Below are 26,635 nucleotides of genomic sequence, written 5' to 3'. Positions count from 1 at the left end.
TCTAAATTAGGGAGAAAATGAAATTGGAGCGAAAGAAGCGTTTAATGAATTATTTTTGGACGAGTATGAAACTGAGGGGTAATTTTCAATGTTTTATTTCAGTATTTATTGCAGCTTGTTTGTTGTTTCGTAGCGTAAGGTTTTTTTTTTTTTTTTTTTTTTTTTTTTGGTAGAGGTCAGTGCAATTATAAAGAGATAGTTTAGACACACATTTGGGTGTGAAGAGGTCGGAGAACTCAAGTATTTAGTGAGCTCATATTTGTTGTTAGTATTGAGTCTAAGGGAGTTATTTAATTAAAAGAAAATATTAATTTGCCGATGAAGTCACGAAATGCATGTCTCTAGTGCGAGTTGAATAACGTGTCAGAATCACTGAAGAGCTTACGAGCATCTTGCAAACGCTGTAAATCAATTGTTTACTGTGTGGTCTAGATCGGTTCGTATCGATTCCTTGGGGGAAGCATTCATTGCAGATCCTGGGTGGTTTCGGAAAATGTTTTCTGGTGTCTACTCCCGATTCGAATTTCACCAGATTTGTTCCCGCAAAACGATGGCGATGGAATGCAAAGCGATACAGGATTTCGGCAGGGTACTCGGTTCCGAATCTCTGGCACGCCGCTAGAGAATTCGTTGTGCTGAAAAGGTTCTGTAAAAGCGAGATCAGTGGCGTTGATATTTGTGCTGCAGTTTAATAAACAGTCGAATCTGATAAATCTATAGTTTTATTTGGCATGTAGTTAGTATGCCGCAATTCATAATTTGCGTTAGAAATAAGTTTCTTTAAATTTAAAGCATGCAACATCAACACCACTACAGATAATTACACTATTGATCTGGTGTTTAGGATATTAAGTTTTTGTATTGTGCATTTGTGTTTTGTAAAGTTGGTGCTACTTCATAACATATATGGCACGCCCAGATTTTATGACGCGGAGATGTGTGAGTTAACGAGCACTGCACTATCATTTAAATATATAGACAAAAGAGTTAGCCTACAGGAAACGAACCCTGTCGTTCAGGACCGCATACCACAAAGGGCGCAGATTCACCACGAGATGGAGAAACTCACAAGCGTCTATTGTCTATTGAGGCCTAAGTGCTGAAGTTTGCGAGTGAGACAGACCACAACCTATGTCATGGGGATACCCAGTAGGCCGGCTGGAGTGGCCGTGCGGTTGTAGGCGCTACAGTCTGGAACCGTGCGACCACTACGGTAGCAGGTTCGAATCCTGCCTCGGGCATGGATGTGTGTGATATACTTAGGTTAGTTAGGTTTTATTAGTTCTACGTTCTAGGCGACTGTTGATCTCAGAAGTTAAGTCGCGTAGTACTCAGAGCCATTTGAACCATTTTGGATTCCCAGTAGAAGCCGTTTGTAGCCAAAAAGCCGTAGCAGTGTTATATATGGTGGAGCTAAGATCGGCCATAAAGGGAAACATTTATGAAAACTATTTAATTCTGCAATAGTGCAGGAATCATGCCACAGTAATTTTAATCTGCCATCCTCCTTCAATTTTCATGGTGATCCCAATGAAACTTGAATATTGATCATATCTACACTCCTGGAAATTGAAATAAGAACACCGTGAATTCATTGTCCCAGGAAGGGGAAACTTTATTGACACATTCCCGGGGTCAGATACATCACATGATCACTCTGACAGAACCACAGGCACATAGACACAGGCAACAGAGCATGCACAATGTCGGCACTAGTACAGTGTATATCCACCTTTCGCAGCAATGCAGGCTGCTATTCTCCCATGGAGACGATCGTAGAGATGCTGGATGTAGTCCTGTGGAACGGCTTGCCATGCCATTTCCACCTGGCGCCTCAGTTGGACCAGCGTTCGTGCTGGACGTGCAGACCGCGTGAGACGACGCTTCATCCAGTCCCAAACATGCTCAATGGGGGACAGATCCGGAGATCTTGCTGGCCAGGGTAGTTGACTTACACATTCTAGAGCACGTTGGGTGGCACGGGATACATGCGGACGTGCATTGTCCTGTTGGAACAGCAAGTTCCCTTGCCGGTCTAGGAATGGTAGAACGATGGGTTCGATGACGGTTTGGATGTACCGTGCACTATTCAGTGTCCCCTCGAAGATCACCAGTGGTGTATGGCCAGTGTAGGAGATCGCTCCCCACACCATGATGCCGGGTGTTGGCCCTGTGTGCCTCGGTCGTATGCAGTCCTGATTGTGGCGCTCACCTGCACGGCGCCAAACACGCGTACGACCATCATTGGCACCAAGGCAGAAGCGACTCTCATCGCTGAAGACGACACGTCTCCATTCGTCACTCCATTCACGCCTGTGGCGACACCACTGGAGGCGGGCTGCACGATGTTGGGGCGTGAGCGGAAGACGGCCTAACGGTGTGCGGGACCGTAGCCCAGCTTCATGGAGACGGTTGCGAATGGTCCTCGCCGATACCCCAGGAGCAACAGTGTCCCTAATTTGCTGGGAAGTGGCGGTGCGGTCCCCTACGGCACTGCGTAGGATCCTACGGTGTTGGCGTGCATCCGTGCGTCGCTGCGGTCCGGTCCCAGGTCGACGGGCACGTGCACCTTCCGCCGACCACTGGCGACAACATCGATCTACTGTGGAGACCTCACGCCCCACGTGTTGAGCAATTCGGCGTTACGTCCACCCGGCCTCCCGCATGCCCACTATACGCCCTCGCTCAAAGTCTGTCAACTGCACATACGGTTCACGTCCACGCTGTCGCGGCATGCTACCAGTGTTAAAGACTGCGATGGAGCTCCGTATGCCACGGCAAACTGGCTGACACTGACGGCGGCGGTGCACAAATGCGGCGCAGCTAGCGCCATTCGAAGGCCAACACCGCGGTTTCTGGTGTGTCCGCTGTGCCGTGCGTGTGATCATTGCTTGTACAGCCCTCTCGCAGTGTCCGGAGCAAGTATGGTGGGTCTGACACACCGGTGTCAATGTGTTCTTTTTTCCATTTCCAGGAGTGTATAATAGTTTAGGATTTACTGTTAAAGGGAAATTCACTAGTTTTGTAACGAAGAGCTGAATGCTAAAACCTGAACGCCTCAGGAAAGGGAATTTCCCTAGTCAGATGAGGGAGGATATTCGTCGCGTGGGAAACGGGGCCGGGGATGGGCAGGGGGACTGCCGGGTGTAGAAGCGAAAGCGGACAGTTCGGCATGAGACACCAAAGGGTACAGTTCGGATTGAGACGCGAAAGGAGGCAGTTGGTCTTTAGGTGGCTTGTGAAGTGAAACGACTTAGAAAATTTCACGTTGTGTGGTATCATGGGACTTGGTCTCTAAGCGGTGAGCAGCCTCGCGCCTGGTGTGAACTGCAACTTTTCGCGTGTTAACGAGGCGGAGTCTTGGACTTTTAATTAACGATGAGACTGTGGATGATCGAACTGTGTCAAATGGAAATGCGCTCGATTGTAATAGTAATTCTAAATACGACCACTTTCGCTATTAGTTTGCTTTCTGAATAAACATTATTCTAACCAAATCGTAAATGTGTGGCCTACATCATTTATGGGTCGTTAATTTAGTTCCCGATATTATTATCGCTGTTATTGTATGTTATGTTAACTTTGTATTTCGCAAACTTTCCATTAGCCAGACAATTTAACCAAAGGGTCACAAGTGTCTAATTCAGGGCGTGTAATGCGATACCTGCGGTTCAACCCCTGGACGAGTTTGAGTCAAGATATTTCAACGAAGAAGAACCGCATGTGTGCCCGAACATCTTCGGGGATGTTAGTTCGGAACCGCTACACTAAACTAACCTGTAACGCAGACATACATTCCGCTAGAAAATTGAAAAATCAAGAGATTCACATCCATCCTCCTGTCAGCGGAAACTTGTACAGTGACTGAAAGACAAAAACATTGTGTCAAATAGATTGTTGCTGTTTCACTGGTAATAAGAAACCCAACCACCACAGAGCTGCCAATCACGGCGACTTATATGTATCAATTCATGAAGCAGCAACATTTTATAGCTTAAAAGCGTTTATATGAAGTGACAAGGTGAATTTTAAAAATCGAAATCCCAGTAAATATACATGTCATGCAAGAATGAAATTTTTACAGTAGTAGCGACGTATAAAAAAATTGTGTGAGATACTTCGTGAGCAAAAATTTCAGATACCTTTACAACAGAGTGCAGCACTAACCGACAGCAGATGACCACAGCTATGTACATGACACAGCACAGAACCATCAACTGGCAATGTCAAACAAAGAGGTCCAGTGAAACTTCCTGGCAGATTAAAACTGTGTGCCCGACCGAGACTCGAACTCGGGACCTTTGCCTTTCGCGGGCAAGTGCTTGCCCGCGAAAGGCAAAGGTCCCGAGTTCGAGTCTCGGTCGGGCATAACACAGTTTTAATCTGCCGGGAAGTTTCATATCAGCGCACACTCCGCTGCAGAGTGAAAATCTCATTCTGGAAACATCCCCCAGGCTGTGGCTAAGCCATGTCTCCGCTGTATCCTTTCTTTCAGGAGTGCTAGTTCTGCAAGGTTCGCAGGAGAGCTTCTGTAAAGTTGGGAAGGTAGGAGACGAGATACTGGCAGAAGTAAAGCTGTGAGTACCGGGCGTGAGTCGTGCTTCGGTAGCTCTGTTGGCAGAGCACTTGCCCGCGAAAGGCAAAGGTCACGAGTTCGAGTCTCGGTCGGGCACACAGTTTTAATCTGCCAGGAAGTATCATATCAGCGCACACTCCGCTGCAGAGTGAAAATCTCATTCTAAAGAGGTCCAGTTATGGACGACAGAACACACAGCTCATTCACATACTGGCGCATCATACTGCAGCCAGCCAGTTGCTGCTGACTGACGTGGTATAAACATCTACAGGTCCAGCTTACTTCCCCCAGTGGTCTCCCAGGACACAGCTGTGTTTTTGGGCCTTACACGGCACACATAATATCAAACGCCACCACAGGATTTTTAACTGGAGGCAGCTGACATACACACATCATATCATTGAAATTCCACGTATGTTACGGTGAAATTAACTAATATTGTACTGAAATCAACGAAATTCCCATCTACGAGAACGTAGAGCCCCTCGCTGTGTGTCGTGTCATGCACCTACAACACTGTATTTTTGCTTTGAAAATAGCGAATATACCACCGAAATCAATGAAGTTTGCACCTAAAAAGTGTAAAGTCACTCTGCAGGTGCGATCACAGGCTTTTCAGACGAATTTTATACCAACAACAGTGAATTTTGCGTTGGAAATACACTGAAGCGCCAAAGAAACTATTATAGGCATGTATATTCAAATAAAGAGATAGGTAAAGTGGCAGAATACGGCGCTGCTGTCGGCAACGCCTATATAAGACAAGTGTCTGGCGCAGTTGTTAGTTCGATTACTGCTGCTACAATGACAGCTTATCAAGATTTAAGTGAGTTTGAACATGGTGTTGTCGTCGGCCAACTAACGGTGGGACACAGCATTCATGAGTTTACCGTGAATATCAGGCATCCGCTAAAACATCAAATCTCTGACATCCCCGCCGCCGGAAACAGATCTTTCAAGAACGGAAGCAACGACGACTGAAGAGAATAGTTCAACGTGGCAGAAGAGCCACCCTTAAGGTAAATTGCTCCATATTTCAATGCTGGGCCATCAACAAGTGTCAACCTGTAAACCATTCAATGAAACATCTTCGATATGGGCTTTAAGAGCCCTTGATGATTGCACAACACCAAACTTTACGCCTCGCCTGGGCCCATCAACACCGACATTGGACTGTAGAAAAATGGTTCAAATGGCTCTGAGCGCTATGGGACTTAACATCTGTCGTCATCAGTCCCCTAGAACTTAGAACCACTTAAACCTAACTAACCTAAGGACATCACACACATCCATGCCCGAGGCAGGATTCGAACCTGCGACCGTAGCGGTCACGCAGTTGCAGACTGAAGCGCCTAGAACCGCAAGGGACTGTAGATGACTGGGAACATGTTGCCTGGTCGGACGAATCTCGTTTCGGATTGTACCGTGCAGATAGAGAAGATCCAAGGGAGAGCAGCGCACGTCGTTACAGGATCATTTAGTAATCGCGAAAGCGTTACGGAGATGATAGATAAACTCCTGTGGAAGACTCTGCAGGAGAGCCGATCAGTAGCTCGGTACGGGCTTTTGTTGAAGTTTAGAGAACATAGCTTCACCGAGGAGTCAAGCAGTATATTGCTCCCTCCTACGTATATCTCATGAAGAGACCATGAGGATAAAATCAGAGAGATTAGAGCCCACACAGAGGCATACCGACACTCCTTCTTTCCACGAACAATACGAGACTGGAATAGAAGGGAGAACCGATAAGGTACCCTCCGCCACACACCGTCAGGTGGCTTGCGGAGTATGGATGTAGATGTAGATGTAGATGTAGATAGACGTGTATGGGTATGGAGACAACCTCATGAATCCATGGACCTTGTATGTCAGCAAAGGACTGTTCAAACTGGTGGAGGCTCTTTAATGATGTGGGACGTATGCAGTTGGAGTGATATGGGACCCGTAATACGTCTGTAGACCGGTCTGATCACCTGCGTCCATTCATGTCCATTGAGCATTCCGACGGACTTGGGAAATTCCAGCAGGGCAATGCGACAGTCCACACGTCCAAAAATGCTACAGAGTGGCTCCAAGAACATTCTTATAAGTTTAAACACTTCCGCTGGCCACCAAACTCCCCAGACATGAACATTATTGACTATACCTGGGATCCTTGCCACTTGCTATTCAGAAGAGATCTCCATCGCCTGGTACTCTTACGGATTTATCGACAGTCCTGCAGGATTCACGGTGTCAGTTCCATCCAGCACTACTTCAGACATTAGCTGAGTCCATGCCAAGTCATTTTGCTGCACTTCTGCATGCTCGTGGGGGCCCTACGCGATATAAGGCAGGTGTAGCAGTTTCTTTGTCTCTTCAGTGTGGCTAATGTAGCAACGAAATCCATGAAATTAATACCTGAAGGAACGTAAAGTCACTCTCCAGGTGTGGTCTCTTGCTTATGAAATGAATATTGCATAGACAACACTGGATTTGGCGTAGCAAATAGCGAGTGTAATACACATATCAGTGAAGTCTCTATCTAAAGAAGTGTAAAGTCACTCTCCAGATCCAGTCACGCTTTTAAAACGAATATTCTACCGACAGCATTGATTTTTTTTCCTTGAAAATTGAAAATATTGTACCTAAATCAATTGTCCGCAGCTCGTGGTCGTGCGGTAGCGTTCTCGCTTCCCACGCCCGGGTTCCCGGGTTCGATTCCCGGCGGGGTCAGGGATTTTCTCTGCCTCGTGATGACTGGGTGTTGTGTGATGTCCTTAGGTTAGTTAGGTTTAAGTAGTTCTAAGTTCTAGGGGACTGATAACCATAGATGTTAAGTCCCATAGTGCTCAGAGCCATTTGAACCATTTTGAACCGAAGTCAATTAAATTAGTTCCCACCATTACGGACAGCATACTACTGTCTAGGAACTCTTCAATCTAATTATAAATCCAAAATGATATTTTATACTATGCTCATGTGGTGACATCTCTGAGTTGTATTTAACACTGGCCTGAATTCAGGAACACTTACTGAATGTTCCAGTAAATGCTGACAACATAATCGAAGAGTAATTTACGATATGTCACCCACAGATTCACTTTCTCCTTAGTAATCCATATCGCAGAGTACATGTCACACAGTCGCACTGAACGCTTCAAAGATACTCCACAGAGAACACCTAATATACCGAGGCACATAACTGTTCTCCCATTGCTCTATTTGCAAGTAAGATAGGAAAACAGATAACTAGCAGTGATACAAGATATGCTACACAATTAATTGTTTGAAGGCTTAAAAGGTATATGTAGTCTCTTTCGTAAGGTTTGAGGCCTAGCAGACAGCACTATACCAAACACATGACACACCACAAACCAAACATCACACACTATACCACACCACAACGCATAGCACACACAAACTCCACAACACACCACAAAGCCACACCACACATGATACCACACCACACAGAATACACATGCAACACACCACTCATCAAACACCAGAGACCACCACAGACAACGCATCACAGGCCACATCACACACCACATGATATATCATAGGCGACAAACAACATACCCACACCAGACCCCCTATATCATATGTCTAAAGCAACTCACACAATACACAAAACTCCTACCACATACACCACACACTGCCTACACCATGATCCACACACCATATACATCTCACACCACAGCTCATGCACAGCATATAACACCTACAACACGCCACACAATCAAACATGTCACACATCACACAACACCTAACTCAACACAGAAAAAACAACACCAGGCAACACCACACCACCACACACCATACAATACACAACAGATGACATAATACACACACCACAAACAACTCACTCCAGAAACCACACATCACATGCACAACACACCTCACACAGCACATTTAACACACACCATACACATTACACATCACACTCACCTCATATATACCACACAACACCTCCCATTTCTGATGAATTGTAAGGGAGCTTGTACATGTAAATGTGCTATAATAGTTCATATAGACACATGGGTCACTGTGTATCCATTGGTATAGAAGTAGTTATTGTATTAGTAGTAGTAGTAGTAGTAGTAGTAGTAGTCGTAGAGCCAATAGATTCAAACATTAGGTCTTATGGTGAATTCACACAATGGTGCCTAACACTTACTGCTGAGAGTAGTTGCTTCTCCAAACAGCAGGCCTTATTAGCAAACCAGTAGTGTCCCTACCTGCTGCTACTCGTACTTTAGAGACTAAGGCTTTGCATAGTTCTGATTAAAGAGTACAGCTCGACGGAGTTATAGGGTTGAGCTGCACGCATCAGTTTTCAAGCCCCACAACTAAATCGCTGCAAAGTAGCTATGATCCTACAGTTAAGTAGTCTATGCACTGGCTAGATCTGCGAGTTCATAAAATACCCAAAAATATGAAATAAATGATACACGAATAATTGAATAAAAAGGGTTCTTTTCTAATGTCTATAATTGATGAGTACAACAGATAATTATATTCTACAACATTTATTCAAGAAAAGACATCTCGAATAAATGGGAACTGGTCCCACAATATTCATTTAAAATACAGGCATAAAATACCGTTATCAAATGCAGTAAAGTTACGTTGAGAGTGTTATGAGAATGGTAGCAAAACCCCAAACTAAACAGTCATCAAAGAGACGCGAAAACTAGCTCCATTTCGTGATCAAAGTACATGTAAGGTTCTCTAGCTCATAATAGTTCAGAGGTCAACATGATAATTCACAAATTAAAACACGCAATACAAAGAATAGTAACTCATACGCTAACTATTCTCAGTTCCGCAAATCAAGTGGCAAAAGTTAGTCCTACTCTGTAGCACATTCAGACCTCAGACCTCTTTCAAACATTCGAGTACAATAGCGGCCATTCACCGCTCAGAAGCAATCACATACACGACTGAATCACACAAGTTTCTCTACACAGGTTAACCTTATTCCAAAACTCACCCCAGAGTGCCAAAATTACTTCTTACAGCTCTTCACTTGGAAAGTCCTGGTCTCTACTTGACTCCGATTGTTTTCTGCCACTGGCTGCTTTTCCGTTGGCTGAAGGCCATCCCCACCAAAAATACATCGTTCTTACATGCTACAGACATCATTTGATTCATCTTTACCACTTACCCATACTAAACTAATATATTAGAACAAAATTTGAATAAAGAAATGTTATAAACATTAAGTCACATTCAGATAATTTGCCGTAATTGTAAATAAAGGATTCTCCAAAAATAGATAAGTTAGTATTCTTGTGCGGCTGCACTCATGTTAAACGGCAACAGATTGTCATTACATATTTTTTTTAAAAGCTACTTATGCCTTCACCTCATGGTTCTCTTTTTAAGTGAACTGTCCACTAACACATACGACTGACCACCTTCAGGTTTACGCAGTTTCTTAGTAGCATTTGCAATCAACATTTCAATTAAGTTACTGGCAAAATAGTCAACGCTTCATTAAATAACTCCGAAAGTATGACAAAACGAGGCTTTGATGCTGCATTCATTTGCTGTGTAAATGTGGAGAATGCGATGTTCCGACAAACATCTGCATAATGAAAAAGATGTAAAAGAAGTCATGAATCAATGAATATAATAAATACAAATATGTGTCTTTCAGAGATGATAGCTAATGTGGATTGCTATCATCTGAGATATTCTTTGTTGAAATTGCAAGAAGCATTTTAAAGTTGTTAATGCGCAGGTTCATTGTGAAAATGTTTGTTCACCGTGAAATACTAACTTCAGTAGTTCTAAAGATATAGAAATATTATTATGTCACTGGATGCACCTCATTTTTCTGGGATTGCCATGTATTCTAATTTGCTTTATTATTTGATTGTAAATTATTAGAGACCCCAAAGAGCTGTAAGAACTCATGTTTCAACTTTTCTGACAATCCGCCATTTTTTGGAGCATTGTGTCCTGTACAAAGCCCATGTGAGCGGCAGCCGTCCAAACTTCCAGTGTTGGCATCTACCTGTTTCCGACGACGCTGCTCGTCTCTGTACCTTGCAGGTCTGGAGCGCCCACTGTAGCCCGCCCTGAGCCCCAGGGCCACTGGCATTCAGCCGCACAACAAATTCATTTCTCTTCAAAAGCAGGCCTAGGCAGATGAATAACTCACCCAAATACTCGTAGCATTAAGTTCAAATAGGAAGTATTCTCAGCCTGCTGTAGCACAGTGACCCACACACTCTTTTTATGGATGACAGTATTACGTTTTAATTAATACCGATTTACACTGTAGACACACATTGCTGTGATGAAAATTTTATATCGATATAAATGAAACATTAAACGCCAACCATCTTTCCTATCAACAGAATTTGATATAGTGTCAAGGCTAGCACTACATTTTAAGTGATTTCACATAAATTATAAGTGTTTTAAGTTGCACGTAGGACATATAACTTTTCCGACAGATTTCTATCACCACTCACGTGTAGCGACCACGCTAACTAGCCATGAAGGATGTACTGCAGCGGCATGCAGAACTCTTTTCAGACTAGCTCCATCAGACACGTAATGCTTTCCAGACTTTGAGTTTCCACTATTTCCAGTACCTACACCACTAGCATTGCACAGTGCTGTAATGAATGTAGTATTACTCTCTGTGACATCATATGTGTTGTTATAGGTTTGTCACCAGATCAAAAGTACAATCTAGTGTTAATATACAGAAGTCCACGATCAGATAATATAAAAGTAGCGCTGGTAGACGGCGATTGACATCAATTATATCAGAATTCAACGCAAATAACATGAATGTTCAACTTTCAAGCGCTAATTGTGTTACTGAATTACAGTGTTTCAGAACCACACAAGGTCAGTGTAAATGTACTTCAATAAAGATAGCACCATACAGTACACTCTCTTTGAGAAACATGACATGTGTCAGGAAAACCATCCAGCACGGGAGATCCTTAAGTATACAGATATTATGGAAATTTCTTGAGAGACCGTATAGACTTCACCCATCAGTGCACTTCATAAAAAGTCTTCGCTATGATTCTCTAGTATGCCATTCATACGTGACATTCCAACACAGTAAAGCGCCAAGCAGGGTAATGGTATTTTTATGACATCACCCTACAGATGCTAAGCCGCATGTTCGAAGTTTAGAATCCAAGATGGCGATCTGTGACGTCTTCGGTATAATGAGAATGCAAGATGGCTTACCTGGAGATATGGGCAAATAAAAGTCAGCTGTTCCAGTCGCTTTGGCGCTGCTATCATCTACTCTCAGCACTCATCCTCACCGTCCTGGTTTGTTGTCCATCAAAAGGACCTATCGCTTGTGCTCTATTCTCTCTAGTGAAAGGTTTATCATCAACATGAAGTGTCATCTGAGATCTACCACATCCAGGAAGCAAAAACTGACTTACAAGCATAAGTAGTCAACCATAGCCCAATGTTTATTATTCGTTATGTGTGTATGAGTGTGTATGTGTTTTTCATGGTCTCTTTTCATTTCTATCTAAATTCAAAAGCTCCCTGATTCAGGCGATACAGTACCTGATTCATTTGAGAAATAGCAGCAGCAGTTGACATACAGACACGCTCCCTGATTCAGCTCATGACATGCTGGAGTGGAAATAATGTCAGCATGGAGAGCTATATACAGAGTGAGCTTCCAATATGGTCATGTCCAGTACAACTAAATTATCGTGCATGTAAGCCCTCTGATAAAGCGCCAGACATATTGGAGCAGGACATGGAGTTGTTTCCAGATTCTGAGCCTGCACAACTCGTTATTCGTCTGCTAAGTCATTAAGAATGGTGTTGTTCAACACTTCTTATCAATTCACCAATGGATTGAAGTGTGATAATTTAGGCTTAGTACCTGACATAGACCTCAAAGTTCTAGTAGAAAGAGAGAACGTTTGTGGGTGTAAATAAGTGCAGTTCAGTGATACTGAGTGGGATTAACTGTGCAGAAAGCTTAAATACATCGAGAATTGAATGACAACCCAGCACAATCCATTCAATTGAGACACCGATGTCTTTAGCGGCAACAAACCACCCATTTTTAACAGGTTTGCGGGTGATATGATGAACTTAACACTGCAGTACCCAACACAATGAGTATATTTAAAGTATCCAACTGTCATGAACCTGCGTGGCCAGTGAGATGCAATATGGATCGCCATGGAGACACTCAGTCTATGGCGAAGTACGTTAAACCGCTCTTCCATGATATTGTCAGCTATCTATTGGTACTTGAATTTTGCATTGAGAATGTGGAATTAAATGTGTGTATAGATGTGTGTCTGTGTGTGTGTGTGTGTGTTTGTGTGCCGTACTTAAGACTGCTATGACCTAAAAACAGAATTTCCACTACAGAAGAGTTTACAGATTGCTAAGACTGGTTTGCAGAAATACATGCTGAATGTAATGCATACAGAGAAACAGTAATTTGTAAATTATTTGTATTGATGAATAGGGTCGATTGAAGAAAAAAAGACGGATAATGTTTTTAACGATGGTAATTAATTTCTCACATTTTGCGAAGTGCAATGTGTATATACGCAATTTACAAAAGTTTTATCAGTATATATTTTAATACATAACTTTTTTACAAATTGTAATGTGTTTTATTCCATCACACACATATATCATTAGACTTAACTGTAAGACGTTGGAGAAAGTACCGTAGTGATACATAAATTTGCAGTATCAGAGAGATTCATGGCTCAGAGAGACTTAGCACATTTATGGCCTTCACAGTCATATACTGTTGTGGTCTTCAGTCCAGAGACTGGTTTGATGCAGCTCGCCATGCAACTCTAACATGTGCAAGAATCTTCATCTCCGAATAACTACTGCAACTCACATCCTGCTTAGCGTATTCGTCTCTTGGTCTCTTTCTATGATTTTTACCCTCCACGGTTCCCTCTAGTACTAAATAAGTGATCTCTAAATGCCTGAAAACGTGTCCTACCAACCGATCCATTCTTCTTGTCAAGTTGTGCCATAAATTCCTCTTCGCCCCCATTCTTTTCAGTATCTCCTCATTAGTTACGTGTTCTACCCATCTAATCTTGATCAGTCTTCTGTAAGACCACATTTCGAAAGCTTCTATTCTCTCCTTGTCTAAACTGTTTATCGTCCTCGTTTCACTTCCATCCCTGGCCACACTACATACAAAAACCTTCAGAAAAGACTTCCTGACGCTTCTAGCGTTTCGTGATGCAAAAACCCAGAAATAAAGTGCGACGGACTATTAGTACGACGATAAATGTAAAATACCTGCGTGAGAGATAAATACTCTGTGGAATTTAAGCACCTCCGAGTGAACTCGATAACGAAGATATACCGACTGTATTAAGCTACGGTAAAGAGATAATTACTCCATGTAGGACTTTGGAAGAGAGTTGTTCTATGTCCGATTGAGAGGAGATTGTTGGAATCCGCCATTGAGGCAGCAACCTATGTTTTGTGGTATTGAAGAAAAAAAAGAAGTATCAGGTGTGTAGAGTTCATAACCCTCAATCATTTCAAAAGAAATATTCAGTGATTATAAAGACACAAGTCGTTCGGAAGTGTTGTGTAGTTTGATGGTGCGAACCTGCAGTTTTACACGGTTTTGGGATTCGTCGAGAATATTTCTTCGAGGACCTAAATACTTTCACGAACTAAAGTTGGACGCCACATTCCATTCACATGACACAGCATAACACTTGGCTGTACCAATCGATTTCCGTAGAGCGATAAATTGTCTTTAGCGATTTCAGGTGGGGACGTTCCAGCGAGGAGACTCAACGAGATCTGCAGCTGCGATACGCATATGGTATTACCACAATCTTTAACTTACGGAGAACAGTAACCAATATAGGCTTCATAACCACCGCAAACATAATTAAAAGGACTCATCTTAAATAAAAGGAGCAAACGGTGAAAAGGAATAGCTAAACCAAACCATAAATAAAAATCAATTAATAATAATACTCAATCACATTAATAAAGCGCTCATTCAATAATAGAGAGAATAAAAATAAGAACTTTAAATTGGCGTCCGAGTACAGACGGACCACAATTACGAATTGTTGTTGTATATTGTGTGTATGTACTAATCGTTTCATTGTGTGTGTTCCATGTATGCTGAACTTTGGTGCAATTCGGTACGGTGAGCAGAGCAGTTACGATCCCCACCGCAGAACTACGCACCGCTGCAAACTGAATAAGACAGGCACACACAAAAATTTCGCAACCTTTAGTCAGTCGGGTCTATCTGTAGAAAGATATTAATATTCTAACTCTGTAGAGGAAGAGGTAGTTAGATTTTTCGTTTCTTTTCAGTACTGCAGCAGTAGATATAGAGAAATATATGTTCATTCTTGTCAGGTGTAATTTCATCTCATAGTGTATTTACGTGTGAAACCTGTTAGGTATTTTGTGTGTTTTTCGATTTGTTATGGGAAAAACTAGAGCTCAGGTAAAGATGGATCAGGAAAAATTTCCAGATGTTCATGAAATGAGTGATAATTCTGATGTAGAGGAAACAGCAGCTTCGTCTCAGCAACAGACAAACCCCATGGCTCAGATTTTAGAGCAACTAAAACTTTTGTCTGTAGTGGTACAAGCTGTATCCCAGAATCAGGAGGATATGTCACAAAAGCAAACTGACATGTCAACTGTAGTGCAAACTATGTTACAAGAGCAAACAGACATGGCACAAAAGCAGTCTGCCTTATGTCAGAAGCAGACAGATATGTCAGTGGTTATTCAATTGTTAGCGACGTAACAACAGATCTCAAATCAGATAACAGAGTTGCGTGAGGCCCAAAAACCAGTACTTTTAGAGTTACAAAAGGTGACACACGAAATGCATACCACGAAATCGAAACAGGAGGAAGTGGCGAATTCCGTAGTCGAGTTGACAGAAACGGCAACAAATATAGCAATGGAAAGACGATATAGTTCATTCTGTGAAAAACATTTCCAAAGATCTCGAACAAATGCAAGGGGCGGTAAAAGAGTGCCGGAATGAACTGCGTGAGGTTGACCGTACGCAGAATTCAACACCAGAATCTTGTTACAGGAATGGACATGCTTCGCATCCTATGAAATTGACTTATAACAGAGTGCAAGCAGCGCCGCCCATCACCAATGTTTACGCAGCGATGTTGATGGAAGAGAAATTGCTTAAACACAGACAATTTCAACCGCTCTCACCCGACAGGAAGTCAATAAACATTGTAGTGTTTATACGTGGATTAAGAGGTATATTACCTAGGGCATGGACGGAAGCACAGAAAATATGATATGTGTCAGAATACATTCAGGGTGACGGTGCATTGTGGGCTACAGACATGATGGACACATGAGACCTACGAAGAGTTTGAAAAGGAATTTTTGGCGACGTATTGGTCACGAGGCGCACAGGAACGTTTACGTAAGGGAGTACTTAATACGGAACCGTTCTGTATAAGGACAGGCAACCTATGCAGATACTTCGAGAAGTATCTAAATAAAATTAGATAAGCCAGATATTGGGACGAGCCTATCACACATAAAGATATCTTACGCATTCTGAAGGCAAAACTTCCCTCAGAACTTAAGGAAAAAATTAATTCACGCACCAGAAGGGGATGTTGAAGAGTTTATGTCGGTATTAGATTCAATAGATCTAATCCAAGAGGATATAAAAGCGAGAACAGATAAGCAAAACACTTTCTCGCAGTCAAATAATGTTTACGGCGGACGGGCTTGTAATTAGCTGATTGGCGAGTCAAATGCCAGTCGCGCTTCGCCACAGAATAACAACTATACCCAAAATAGAAATACACGCAACGGCAACGGAAATAACCATCGTTACGGCCGTAACCGACAAAACAGACAAGACAGACGATACAACCCAGGGTACAATGTAAATGCAAATTCTTCGAATTGGCATAATGCAAGTAGTAGTAATAACAGGTAGACACAACAGTCAAGACCTGTAGAGAATGATTGGTGGCAGAGGTCACCAATAATTACCGAAGTGAGAGAGGGTGCGGTTTATAGAAATGAATCGCATTTGGAAAACTAACGCCGACCGAATCATGCCCCGGAGAAGCGGTCGTGGACAAGGATAGGGGTTATGTGCCGAAAGTAAATACGTTGATCTATAGTGAAGGGCAGTTAATGCAAGAGGAGCTTTGCGTGGATACAACAAAGTGTAAAGAGGAATATTCATATGAGCCTATTTCTGCTATGAGAGTGAAGATAGAGGGTATTTCAGTGATTGTAGTTTTGGACATAGGCGCATCGGTTAATGCAATTTTACTGAGTTCATTTAACCAGATAATGAGGAAGACACCGTTGCCTACATTTCCTGTGCAGTACTGTAAGATACTCGGATGGTTTGGTTCGCGATCAAAATCTGTGCAGACACAGACGATGTTGCAGTTAAATTTAGGAAATGCAGCGATAATATGCGCGTTCCTAGTTGTGGAGAAATTGATAGTCGACTATGCTCTGGGAATTGAAACTATGCAGGAGAAGGACACCAAATTAGACTTCTCGACCATTAAAGGGAATTTTTGGATTGACGGAACCCTAGCCCAAGTAGATTTACTGAGAAAGGAAGGCAAACATGGAAGATATTGTAGAGGGGCGAAATTGCAGTTAATGACGACAGAGTTCCGGAATTACCAAACAAGTTTGATCAAGGTCATGCAAATAGTTGAGATATCTGATCAAATAAAACATAAGTTGAGCGAGCCAGAGCACTTTAAAGATGAACAGAGGACACAATTGTCTGTCATCTTAAGCAAGTTTGTAAAGACACTCGAAGAACATCCTGGTATAATTAAAGGTTATATCTGTCATTTAAATGTAAATCCACACAAAAAATACTGCCATAGTTTTTATCCCGTTCCATGGAAACAAAGAAATACAGTAGCCCAGGAAATACAGAGAATGTAAGAGTAGAATTTAATCGAACGCTCAACCAGTCCGTACTGCAGTCCACTTCTCTTTGTACCGAAACCAGGTGGAAAGGTACGTCTGGTACTAGACGCTCATGTGATATATACAATCATAATACCACTCTGTACTCACCTTGAGGACATTGATGGGTTGATACAGAAATTCGACGGAGTGAAGTTCAAATGGTTCAAATGGCTCTGAGCACTATGTTACTTAACAGCTGAGGTCATCAGTGCCCTAGAACTTAGAACTACTTAAACCTAACTAACCTAAGGACATCACACACGTCCATGTCCGAAGCAGGATTCGAATCTGCGACCGTAGCGGTGGCACGGTTCCAGACTGAAGCGCCTAGAACCGCTCTGCCACTCCGGCCAGCCGGAGCTAAGTATTTCACGACGATTGATGTACGTCATCCTACTGGCAACTTAAGTTAGATGAAGAATCCAGGAAATGTACTGCATTTTTGTATGCTGGAAGAAGTTATCACTTTAAGGTTCTTCAATTTAGACTGAACATAAGTGTGGGAGTATGTATATCAGCACTAGATGCAGCATTAGGACCAGAACTAACTTTGTTTGTGGATGACATCTTAATTGCTACTAGCACATGGGAAGAGCATATGAGTATACTGACACGAGTGATGCGAAGATTTGTGAGCTTAGGAATAACAGCCAATCTCCAAAAGTCGCATTTTTGTGTGGAAAGGGTAAAATTTTTAGATCATCTGATTACTGCAAAAGGCCTGTTACCTGATGAGAAGAAAAAAAGTGCTATCATACATTTTCCTGTTCCTAGGAATAGGTGTGACGTCATAAGCGAGTGACTGCGTGTGAGATCGCTCCCCAAGTTTTTATATATTTTTAGGTTTCAGATACAGATTTTAACGGTTTTTGTGATAATATTTAGTATATAAGTGACTTATTAGTGGTTTCTTCATTCACCTCTGCCTTTCCTGCGTTGTGACCTGATATTTGTGAGTGTTTCGTATCGAGCAACGTAACCCCTTACCTGTGTTTACATTCCGCGCTTACCAGTTGCAGCTGTAGCGGCGTATCGAAAGCTAAGTACTAATTAATTGTTTGTGTATAGTGGTTTATTTAGGAACTTTAGTAGTCTTCAACCGGAGTTTTTTGTGCTTTGTGGTGAAATAATTTCAGAAGAACCTTTTGGGAACTGTTTTCAGCTTCGTTACTGTGTCATTAGACGTTTGATTCTCTTTCTGTATTAGTCTTTTGTTATATTCACATTTGTTGTTTATTAATACTGTTAATAATAGTAGTTACTTCCCTTGTAAAGTAAGTTTGTGATTATTGTAGTCAGATTTTTAACATCTTCTTACTGAAGTAGCGGAACTGAGTAAAAGTAAAATTTTACCATGAGTGAGAAGTGTGGGCTTTGCCGTAGGTTCGTGAATAATGGATTGCGGTGTGAGACTTGTTCGAAGTATTTTCACTGGGGGGAATGCAGTGGGGAAGCTAGTGGGCATTCTGGTGAGATCCTCTCCTGGAACTGCAGGTTATGTAGCAAGAGTAAGTTGATAGAGGAGCAGGAGCGTAAGATCTGTGCCCTTCAGGTGCAGTTGAAAAACGCACAGGAGGAGCTAGATAGGAAGAGGAGGGACAAGGGGGTTGGGGAATGGGAGCTGGCTGTTGGCAAGAGATCTGCTAGGAGAAGAAGATTTTCAGATAGTTTTACTACTGGTGTTTACAATAGGTATGACCAACTGTCAGAGTCTAGTGGAGAGGAATCTCTAGTAGCTGTAGATGTAGGAAGTATGCAGCAGACCTCAGTAGTTACGGTGGCTAGAACAGTTGCAAAGTCGAAGAGGAAGAAGAAGGTTCTGCTGTTAGGTAGTTCTCAGGGCAGAGGTGTAGGCCAGCAGTTGCAGGAAGTGCTGGGGTGTGAGTACCAGGTCACCATCATTGTGAAGCCTAATGCAGGATTGGCTCAGGTGACTGTTAACATAGGGGGGTTATGTAGGAATTTTACTAAAGAGGATCAGGTGGTGATTGTGGGTGGGGCTGGTAAAAGTATTGATAGGGATGGGGAGTATGACATAGATGGTGACCTGGAAAAGATAGCCACTCAGACTGGCAACACGAATGTGCATATCGTGGAACTGTTTCAGCGTCACGATCGGCCTCATCTTAATACAGCCGTCAGGCGTAATAACATGAGACTAGGGGGTGCGCTGATGACAGAAAGCACGGGTCACATTTCAGTGGTGTCGGTGGAGTCTATCAGCAGGACGGGTTTCACTAGACATGGCCTGCACCTCTACAGGTATGGGAAGGGGAGGTTGGCAAAGCTTATAGGTGACAGTATAGGTGGGGTGGGTGGGATCACTCATGGGAAAATTAGTGCAGTAGTGGGTGTTAGAGCTGCACCTTTTTTAGACTGAAGTCAGCTGATAGGTATTCCTGCTTAAGGGAAGTCTCTCTAACAAAGGAACCACTATTGACAAAGCTTAGGTGTCCGAGTAATGAGGGAATTAGTATATTTCATCAAAATATACAAGGTATTAGAGATAAAGTTAGTGAATTGCTTATACACTCCTGGAAATGGAAAAAAGAACACATTGACACCGGTGTGTCAGACCCACCATACTTGCTCCGGACACTGCGAGAGGGCTGTACAAGCAATGATCACACGCACGGCACAGCGGACACACCAGGAACCGCGGTGTTGGCCGTCGAATGGCGCTAGCTGCGCAGCATTTGTGCACCGCCGCCGTCAGTGTCAGCCAGTTTGCCGTGGCTTACGGAGCTCCATCGCAGTCTTTAACACTGGTAGCATGCCGCGACAGCGTGGACGTGAACCGTATGTGCAGTTGACGTACTTTGAGCGAGGGCGTATAGTGGGCATGCGGGAGGCCGGGTGGACGTACCGCCGAATTGCTCAACACGTGGGGCGTGAGGTCTCCACAGTACATCGATGTTGTCGCCAGTGGTCGGCGGAAGGTGCACGTGCCCGTCGACCTGGGACCGGACCGCAGCGACGCACGGATGCACGCCAAGACCGTAGGATCCTACGCAGTGCCGTAGGGGACCGCACCACCACTTCCCAGCAAATTAGGGACACTGTTGCTCCTGGAGTATCGGCGAGGACCATTCGCAACCGTCTCCATGAAGCTGGGCTACGGTCCCGCACACCGTTAGGCCGTCTTCCGCTAACGCCCCAACATCGTGCAGCCCGCCTCCAGTGGTGTCGCGACAGGCGTGAATGGAGGGACGAATGGAGACGTGTCGTCTTCAGCGATGAGAGTCGCTTCTGCCTTGGTGCCAATGATGGTCGTATGCGTGTTTGGCGCCGTGCAGGTGAGCGCCACAATCAGGACTGCATACGACCGAGGCACACAGGGCCAACATCCGGCATCATGGTGTGGGGAGCGATCTCCTACACTGGCCGTACACCACTGGTGATCGTCGAGGGGACACTGAATAGTGCACGGTACATCCAAACCGTCATCGAACCCATCGTTCTACCATTCCTAGACCGGCAAAGGAACTTGCTGTTCCAACAGGACAATGCACGTCCGCGTGTATCCCATGCCACCCAACGTGCTCTAGAAGGTGTAAGTCAACTACCCTGGCCAGCAAGATCTCCGGATCTGTCCCCCATTGAGCATGTTTGGGACTGGATGAAGCGTCGTCTCACGCGGTCTGCACGTCCAGCACGAACGGTGGTCCAACTGAGGCGCCAGGTGGAAATGGCATGGCAAGCCGTTCCACAGGACTACATCCAGCATCTCTACGATCGTCTCCATGGGAGAATAGCAGCCTGCATTGCTGCGAAAGGTGGATATACACTGTACTAGTGCCGACATTGTGCATGCTCTGTTGCCTGTGTCTATGTGCCTGTGGTTCTGTCAGTGTGATCATGTGATGTATCTGACCCCAGGAATGTGTCAATAAAGTTTCCCCTTCCTGGGACAATGAATTCACGGTGTTCTTATTTCAGTTTCCAGGAGTGTAGATGTTGACTCTGAAATTATTGGTATATCTTAACACTTCTTAAATGAGGAGACAATTCAGAGGCTTCCTTTACCAGGATACAGGTTGGCTGGCAACTTTTCGAGGAGCTCTTTGCGGTGCGGGGGAGTAGCCATGTATGTGAAAAACGGCAACCCATTTCAGGCAATTGATGTTTCGAAGTACCGCACTGAGAAGATGTCTGAATGTTGTACAGGTGTGGTTAAATTTAACGGAGCTAAACTTCTAACTGTTGTTATTTATAGATCCCCAGACTCCGATTTCACAACATTTTTGCTAAAGCTAGAGGAGGTTCTTGGTTCACTTTATAGGAAATACAAAAAGTTTGTTATATGTGGTGACTTCAATATTAATTGTATAAGTGATTGTACAAGGAAGAGGATGCTGGTAGACCTCCGTAATTCATACAATCTTATGCAAACCGTATTCTTTCCAACGAGAGTGCAAGGGAACAGTAGAACAACCATAGACAACATTTTTGTTCATTCCTCATTACTAGAAGGGCATTCTGTTAGCAAAAAGGTGAATGGCCTTTCAGATCATGATGCACAAATTTTAACTCTAAAAGATTTTTGTGCTGCAACACGTGTTAAGTATAGTCAACAGCTGTTTAGGAAAGGTGATCCAGTAGCTGTAGAGACCTTTAAAAACCTTATCAAGGAACAAGAGTGGCAAAATGTTTATAGCGCTGATACAGTACACGATTAATATAATGCTTTTCTCAAGACTTTTCTCGTGCTCTTTGAAACTTGCTTTCCGTTAGAACGTTCAAAACAGGGTACTAGCACAAACAGGTAGCCTGGGTGGCTGACTAGAGGGATGAGAATATCTTGTAGAACAAAATGGCAATTATATCAAAACGTAAGAAACAATCAAAATCTAAATGCAACAGCCCATTACAAACAGTATTGTAAGGTGCTTAAAAATGTTATTAGGAAGGAAAAAAGTATGTGGTATGCAGGTAGAATAGCTAAGTCTCAGGATAAAATTAAAACCATATGGTCAGTCGTAAAGGAAGTTGCTGGTCTGCAGAGACAGGTCGAGGATATAGAATCAGTGCGTAGTGGGAATGTCCGTGTTACTGATAAGTCGCATATATGTACAGTAAATAATAATCACTTTCTGAATATAGCAGATGAACTAAATAGAAACCTAGTCCCAACAGGGAATCATATAGCGCTCTTAGAAAAAAGTGTTCCGGGACTGTTACCTGAAATGCTCCTACATGATACTGACAAGAGGGGGATTGAGTTGATAATTAAATCACTAAAGACCAAGAACTCTCATGGATATGACGGGGTATCTAGCAGAATACTGATGTATTGTTCTATGTATGTTAGCCCAGTACTTAGCCATATCTGTAACCTTTCCTTTAGGAGTGGTCGGTTTTCTGACCGATTAAAGTACTCGGTAGTGAAGCCACATTATAAAAATGGAGACATTAATAATGTTTACAATTTCAGACCTATTTCTATGCCATCGGTGTTTGCTAAAGTTATCGAGAAGGTTGTATATACAAGGTTACTGGAGCATTTAAATTCACATAATTTGCTGTCAAATCTTCAGTTTGATTTTAGAAATGGTTTAACTGCTGAAAATGCTATATTCTCCTTTCTCTGTGAGGTTTTGGACGGATTAAATAAAAGGTTGCGAACGCTAGGTGTTTTCTTTGATTTAACGAAGGCTTTTGACTGTGTTGACCACAAAATATTACTGCAGAAGTTGGACTATTATGGAGTAAGGGGAGTAGCTTACAATTGGTTCGCCTCTTACTTTAAGAACAGAAAGCAGAAGGTAATTCTCCGCAATATTGAGAGTGGTAGTGATGTTCAGTCCCAATGGGGCACTGTTAAGTGGGGCGTTCCCCAAGGGTCGGCGCTGGGGCCACTGCTGTTTCTTATTTATATAAATGATATGCCTTCTAGTAATACAGGTGATTCAAAAATATTTCTGTTTGCTGATGACACCAGCTTCATAGTGAAGGATCTTGTGTGTAATATTGAAACAGTATCAAATAATGTAGTTCATGATATAAGTTCGTGGCTTGTGGAAAATAATTTGATGCTAAATCACAGTAAGACTCAGTTTTTACAGTTTCTGACTCACAATTCAACAAGAACCGATATTTTGATCAGACAGAATGGGCATATTATTAGCGAGACGGAACAGTTCAAGTTCCTTGGCGTTCGGATAGATAGTAAGCTGTTGTGGAAAGCCCATGTCCAGGATCTTGTTCAGAAACTAAATGCTGCTTTATTTACCATTAGAACAGTATCTGAAATAAGTGACACTTCAACACGAAAAGTAGTCTACTTCGCATATTTTCATATGCTTATGTCGTATGGTATCGTTTTTTGGGGTAGTTCTTCTGATTCAAAAAGGGTATTTTTGGCTCAAAAACGGGCTGTTCGAGCTATATGTGTTGTAAGTTCGAAAACCTCTTGTCGACCCCTATTCAGTAGTCTGGGAATTCTGACATTGCCCTCACAGTATGTATTTTCTTTAATGCCGTTTGTTGTTAGCAATATTAGCCTATTCCCAAGAGTTAGCAGCTTTCACTCAGTTAATACTAGGCAGAAATCCAAACTGCATGTGGAATACAATTCCTTGACTCTTGTGCAGAAAGGAGTGCAGTATTCTGCTGCATCTATTTTCAATAAGCTACCACAAGAACTCAAAAATCTTAGCAGTAGCCCAAACTCTTTTAAGTCCAAACTGAAGAGTTTCCTCATGGCTCACTCCTTCTATTCTGTCGAGGAGCTCCTGGAAGAGCTAAAAAATTAAGCAAATTCCAGTGTCACATTGTTGATTTTCGTTATTTAAACTTACGACTTGTCACTTGAATATGTTTTTTTATATTTCATTTTATCTGTTTCCAATATCGTGTTATAATTTCATGTATTGACTCGTTCCACGACCATGGAGACTTCTAATTAATTTGGTCCCCCGGAACAATAAATAAATAAATAAAACAAATAAATAAGAAGCAATTGAAAGGAGTTCTAGGTCTCGCGTCGTTTTTTCGCTGATTTATCGAGGATCAGTCAATGAATTCTGAACCGTTGCTACATTTACCAAAGAAAAATGTGCACTGGTAGTGGACTGGCGAATGTCAATGCACATTTGATGTAATCAAGAAAGCTTTGTTAAATACAAAGATTTTATACCATCCGGATATGTCACTCGAGCTTGCATTGATTACGGATGCCTCATCTGTGGGACTTGGAACTTGTTTGTTTCAGTTTAGAGAAACCAATGGTAAATCCACTTTTTGTCCAATAGCATTTGCCAGTAGAACCCTCTCTAGCTGTAAAACATCATATACAACCACAGAACAGGAAGCTCTTCCTGTATTGTGCGCATTCAAGAAATTCAATTACTATTTGTAATAATAATAGCTGATGCGTTATCACGTCTTCCTGAAGGTTTAGAAGAAGGTATAGCTGCTGATGAGAATGAAGATGAATTCCCAGTACTATTGATGAGAGTTCAAGTTAACAGGAAATATTATTTGGAATTATGTTGTCACATGGTGAAACTTCAGCAAGATTATCCACGATGAAGACGGATTAGACAAAGATTGGCGGATCAGCAAGAAGAGAAGATAGCCCAGTGTTACAAAGTAGTAAATGGTGTTTTATTTCATCGTCTGAATGATAAAAGTCAGAAATGGTGCGTTTGTATACCGGAGGAATTTGAAGAAAGATTGATATGGTATAGTCACAGTACTTGGGGACATTTTGGTATTGCAAAATGTGTAAATAAACTTAGACTATATTGCCATTTTCCGGATTTAAGAAGGAAAGTGTGTAGAGTTTTAGGAAAATGTTTAATCTCTCAGAAAAAGAACCCAGATAACAGAGACAGTAAACACTCTATTTTACCGGAGTAGCCACTATCTCTTTTATCAGTGGACGTATGTGGACTACTACCGAGAGCTAGAGGAGGATGTAAATACATTGTTGCTTTTCTGGATGTATTTGCCAAGTATGTGGAGTTCTATCCACTGAAAACTGCTACAGCAGCGCCAATCCTTAACCGTTTGTTTATTGATTATATTTCACGCCTTGAAAAGCCAGACGCGATACTATCCGACAGTGCTACGAGTTTTACTGGACAGAAATGGAGAAATGCATTAGCTCGCGCTAACATCAAGCATATATTAACATACAGATATAATCCGAGCGTGAACCCGATCGGAGAACGTTTCGCGGATTTAATCGATTTATGCGATCTTATTTCCACAATAAGGAAACAAGATGGATTCAATACTTGGATAAGTTTGAGGAGATAATGAATAATTTGCCTCACATGTCAACCAACTTCACACCAGCTGAACTGATGTTTGCAAGAAGAGAGAGGATTGAGTGGATAAATAAGGTACCCAAGTTATCAGAGGGCTAACTACAATGGCAAGACAAAATAAGAACAGCTCTCATAAATCTGACAGAGAATGCTAGGAAGAGAAAAGTAAATTTTGACAAGCATGTTCTATGTAGACGATCAAATGTAGTTGGAGATAAAGTATTGCTACGCACACATCCAAGTTCGTCTTTGTTACATAAAACAAATAAGAAATGGCAACTAATGTATCAGGGGCCATATGAACTCATGAGAATACCAAATCCTCCAGCGTATGTATTGGGTCATCCTGCGAGCGGGAATGTAAAGGGGTTATACCCACTTCATGACTGGAAAAGGTTTCATTCATGAGAATGTTGAACTATGAGGTAAGGTTGTTGGTTGGTTGTTTTTGGGGAATGAGACCAGACAGCGAGGTCATCGGTCTCATCGGATTAAGGAAGGACGGGGAAAGAATTTGGCCGTGCCCTTTGAAAGGAACCATCCCGGCATTTGCCTGGAGCGATTTAGGGAAATCACGGAAAACCTACATCAGGATGGCCGGACGCGGGATTGAACCGTCGTCCTCTCGAATGAGAGTCCAGTGTCTAACCACTGCGCCACCTCGCTCGGTATATGAGGTAAGGAGACAATCGTGAAAATAGTAGTATATTCTCTTAATTTCAGATAAGATGATGATGGATCGATAGAGGATAGTTTTAGGAGAACGAGAATATTCATCCTAAAGACATGGAAAAGTAGCTATTCGAAGTAAGGGCACAGT

The sequence above is a fragment of the Schistocerca americana genome, chromosome X (assembly GCF_021461395.2).
Source record: "Schistocerca americana isolate TAMUIC-IGC-003095 chromosome X, iqSchAmer2.1, whole genome shotgun sequence".
Taxonomy (NCBI): domain Eukaryota; kingdom Metazoa; phylum Arthropoda; class Insecta; order Orthoptera; family Acrididae; genus Schistocerca; species Schistocerca americana.
Note: the sequence above shows the minus strand (reverse complement) of the source record.